Genomic DNA, 5542 nt, shown 5'->3' with positions numbered 1-5542 from the left:
TTCGGTTGGCTAAGGTTGCTATGATCTTCGTAATTAGGTTTTCTTTTTGTAGTTGGTAGTGTCTCCTAAACTTTTCTTCAAGCTTTCCTTTTTTGTACAGGCCACTAAGTTAAGTCTTGTAAGGGAACTACATTCTGGATGACACTTGAGGTTTTTCTCACTTATGCTCTTTTTTATTTCCTACAATTGAGGAGAATATTCATAATAATCATATATGCTATTACAATTGATAGATGATATATGATAAAGATTTAAGCTTTGTATTGTTTGTTTTCTGTTATTCTAGTTAGATCCTATATTTTGTGAACATCATATCTATGGAGTATTAGGTGTTAGTTCTTTATTGCGGTAAATGTAAGAAATGACAACCTACTTTTATTTAAAAGTGCATTCTAAGCCAATCAATATGAATCCCTCGTCAATAATCTATTTCCATGCAGGATCATATTCTCCATAAAACCTTCAATGCAACAGTAACATTATTTTCACGCAATAGACATACTTAAAATGGTGTTAATATTTTTAACTTATTTTATTCAAGTATAATATCATATGTATGAATTTAAGCTACTAATAAGCACATGGAACAGACCCTAAATAATAGTCACATAGGCTAGATTTCAATATCTTTGACATTGTGTTGTTGAAGTATACTATGAGTTTAAGCACCAAAAACAACCAACTGAAAGTAGGTGGGGCATGAATATGTTGTCTTGTGTCTCGATGTATATTTGAAAGGCACAGACGTGAATGCCCTGAAAACTTGTTTAGTCGATAATAAATGTAGCCTTCAGTTTAAACTCAAAACCAATTGCTAAGGCTATGGGTTGAGCGCTAAGATAATGATATAACATCATCACAATCACATTCACATTGATTGAATTTGAATTTTCTTCATGTGGGATCTTAATTCACATATTAATCACACCAAAAAACGTCATGCCTTCCTATATGTATGTATCTACAACTTGTTTTTTGGTGACAACTACGAATGGATAACACTAGGTTGGTTCATCCAATGTTGTGAAAAAAATTTCATCATAAACTTTGACTTAGTAAAGGCTATTTCATTCATTGTTTGCAGGTCCTAAATCAAGAAATGAAGGGGTTTAGACTTGCAACAGACATATGGAGCCTTGGTTGCACAATTTTGGAGATGTTGACACATCAGATATCAATGAAATCCATAAAGAATGGTGATCTTTTGTTACAGGCTTCATTTATCTATGATATTTTGTATCCACAAACAATATTTTTGTTAACAGTTAAATGCGAGGTAGCATCGTCTTTTGACATGTGGTGTATAATGTTTTTGTTAACTTTATGAAATTTTAGGTAGCATCCTCTTTTGACATGTAGTGTTGTACAATATTTTTGTTAACTTTTTTGACATTTAGATGAAACTGAATGTTTTGCTATATATATGTTTCTGCATTATCTGTAAATGCACGTTGTAAATGTGTATTCTACAGGCACTTTGTAAACGCATATCGTAAATGGTTGCTGAAGTTTATGGCACGTAAATGTGTGTCATCTTCATTTATGATAGGGGTTTAACGATACGCAATGCGAGTCGTAAATGTGTGTCATAAGGTTACGACATATAAATGTGTGTCGTCTTCCTTTATGACAGGGGCTTCAATGACATGCAATGTGTGTCGAAAATGAGTGTCGTAAATGCATGCCGTAAGTTTACGACGTGCAAAAGCATATTTTCTTCATTTATGACAGGGTCTTCCTTGACACGCATTTGTGTGTCATTTGTGGCTTTTTACGACACACAATGTGTGTCATTAAAGAGTATTTTAGTAGTAGTGTTATAGATAAAATTATGGTTTGAATGTAAAAAAAAGAACCTTGTATTTATACCAAAATATGGTTTGTAAATAAAAAAATGTATCTATACAGTTTAAAATGTATTAAAAAAAATATTTATACAGTTTCAAATGGAAAATGATCAACATTGAACAAAGTTGAAAAAAATGATGTTCGATATGGAACAAAAAAACAGAGTGTCAAAATTGAAAGAAAAAAAAAATTAAACTTAGTGTTAAAATTGAAAAAACTGAAAACTGCGTATCTTTTGTGGGAAAAAATTTCAGTTTTGACACGTCAGTATGTCATGTCAATATGTCACGTCCTCAAAACTGACATGTCATTATATCATGTCAGTAGGTAACCGGGTTGACCAATCAAGTGGTCAGAATTATACATAATTGAAAAACACGATGTCAAATTCGTGACAATAAAAACACAATGTCAAATTAGAATTTTGGTGTAAACTTAGTGTCTTTTGTGTTATATATATATATATATATATATATATATATATATATATATATATATATATATATATATAATATTAGTATATTGATAAATTATTGAATATAAACTAAGTCCACTAAGCGTGAATTGATTTGTATTAGACTATCAAAAACAAAGTCCATTACCAAATTACGTTCATAATTCCAAGAGTTCGTCAATCGTCATTTTGTTCGATGGTCTTCATACAAAATCGTCACTTCTCGTTTGATGCTTGTTAAATTTTATGATTGATGTAAACGCAATCTAAATATAACCTCTAGTTTAGTCGCTTATTAAACTTGATATTACTTTTTCATATAAGTTGAGTTTATTATGTTGATTAATCGGGGATGAGACCGGAAAAAACCCAAAATGAAAAGGGGAGGGGATTTGGTTCCCCGCATTCGTCATGGATGAGGATGAGGTAAGCCACTCGGGGGTGGGGATAGGGATGGTAAACCCAACCCTATTTTGCATCCCTATCTATAAGTAATACACCCAACAAAGGAGTCAGATGAAAGAGAGGTAGGTCACACCAAGCATGCTTAACTACCAAATCTTCCCTAGCCACAACCATCACTGGACACATATTTACCCTTAGCTCGCATATAAATCTTTCGTATACATCACAATCAATAAAATGCTCATCTTTAATATGGAATATTAGACAAAGTAGCAAGCATATAACATATAATGAACCTTCAAAATATGAGACACCCTCCAATACAACCGGGAGGAATTTGTTTCTAATGTAGAAGATTAGATAAAGTTGTAACTACAACACATACTACGAACCTAATATAGAAGATCGGACAAATTTGTAACTACAATACATACTACAAACCTAATGTAGAAGATCGGACAAATTTGTAACTACAATACATACTACAAACCTCTAAACTGAGACCTCTCTTAAATTTGGAGCTTTCATACCACTTGCTGGAAAAATGCTTTCAAAGACCCTTAACTACCCTCTAAGTGACATAATAGAGAAATAAGAACACAAGATTATACGTGCGGAGGACTACGGAATCAGAGAAAAAAACACATATCTCCCGAGTGAAAAACCACATATCTACCAATCTGGGCCTGAAAACCTTGTTTCATATTAGGTAATATTTCAATAGTTTTTTTGTGATTTATATGCACCAATTCATTAAACAAAAAAATCTAATCATGAGTGTTTTTCATAAACACACTAAATTGTTTTATAATATTTTATTGTATTTTTTATTGATAATAATCACTTGTAAATCTATAATATTCACCATAATGTTTGAAAGAACTCCGATCAAGAGCTTGGAAAACATTGAAAACCTTTTGGATAAACAAACACCTACAATAAAAAGAACTTTTTATTTTTTACGTTTGATAAAATTATAAAAACAATTTATTATAATTTACAAAGTAACATATAAAATAATTTATTGACGAACAGTTTGTGATAGCTTGCTTATTGTTTAGCTGGTTTATAAACTAAAAACTAATTTAGAAGCTAGTTTGACAAATATTGTCTAAGGTAGAACTTCATAACTCATAAACATATTACTTTAAAGTTCAATATAACATAAAAAGTATATAGTCCGTAAGAATCAAAATAAATTTATAAAAATAACAGTAAATTTATACAAAATTTTTTATTTTTTTTATTGGAACAACTTAAAAGGTATATAATTTATAGGGTTTTATTTTATGCACAACAAACCCCCCCCCCCCCCCCCCCCCCCCCCATTCTCATTTGTACCCTTTTTTTTTTTTTTTTTTTTTTTTTTTTTTTCTCTTTTTGTGCTTTTTTGTCATTTTTTTTTTCTTCTTCTTCTTTTTTTAATTTTTTTTTACCTTTTTTGTTATTTTTTGTTTTTAATATTTTTAATAAATACATGCTATTATTTTTTTTTTCGTTTGGACTATTTATATGTTATTTTTTTTTAATTCAAACCATCCATGTTTTTATTTTTTAAGTTTGAGCTATCTAGTATTATTATTTTGTTGCGATTTTTGTAGTCATTAAATAAAACTCACACAAATCGACAAACATACATATGATTGTTTGTAATTTTTCTTATACATATGACGGTTTGTAATTTTTCTTTTAACATAGTGATAGACTCGACAAAAAAATAACGCAATGATAGCCCAAAAGAAAAAAAAATATAAAGTTAAAGTTAAAATTAAAGAGACATCACATTAAATCAATTGTTTTAAAAATAATAATAATTAATATATATATATATATATATATATATATATATATATATATATATATATATATATATATATATATATATATATATTAAAGGACAAATCTGCAAAAATGGTCCCTGTGGTATGCATTTATTTGAGGTTTTAGTCTAAATCACGACTTTTTTGGATCGACTGTCTTTTTAAGCTAGTTTCGTTATATTTTTGGTCCCTTCAAATAGTGAAATAACTGTAATATCATTGGGGTATTTGTTTTCCATTTTTCTTTTATTTATTTTTAAATCTAATACTAATTTATTTATTTTAATAGTTAAAAAATAATAAGGAGCCCACCCCTCCTTCTCTTTCTCTCTCTCTCTCTCTCTCTCTCTCTCTAGTCCTTGATTCATCGACGATCACAGTGACTGTCGACCCTCCTCCGCCTTTGCTCCGGTCATACTCCACCACCTTCCACTGCCCTACACCGCCTTCCTTTCCTTCTCCTTGCAACTACTGCTTGCGTCCTTGCGACCCCACCCCCGAAGACAAAATCTATCTCATCACTTCACCACCCTCCTCAACCTTCCTCTCGTCATTTGCAACTCGCTACAACCCCCTCGACGACACTATCTCCAACAACAACGAGCGAATACGGGAGAAAACGATCGAAACAAGAAAAACCCAGCAGTGGGGCTGCCACCCACTGCCGACGCAAACCACCACCACTCACCGCTGCTACTACCATCAAAAAATTTTCCTCCGACCATTTGCCACCTTCCTCATCCATATCTCGTCAATATCGCCGACCGAAATGCAAAAGAGGAGCATCGGAGCTGCCACTGTGTGCCACCCATCACCAGCCGCTACCATTGTTTTGGTTAATGCCACCGTGAGGACTTCGACTAGCCACCACATCCTGCCACTGTGAATATTCGACCACTACCACCATCGTTTCCTTATATTTATTTTGTGGTTCTCGTATCTTGATCAGTCGACACAAGAGACCCAAATTATGGGTTGCGACTTTCCTGCGTGAAACCGAATCCAGGAAGAAGAT

This window comes from Lactuca serriola, chromosome 2 (assembly GCF_051521515.1).
Source record: "Lactuca serriola cultivar US96UC23 chromosome 2, Lser_US96UC23_V15, whole genome shotgun sequence".
Classification (NCBI taxonomy): domain Eukaryota; kingdom Viridiplantae; phylum Streptophyta; class Magnoliopsida; order Asterales; family Asteraceae; genus Lactuca; species Lactuca serriola.
Note: the sequence above shows the minus strand (reverse complement) of the source record.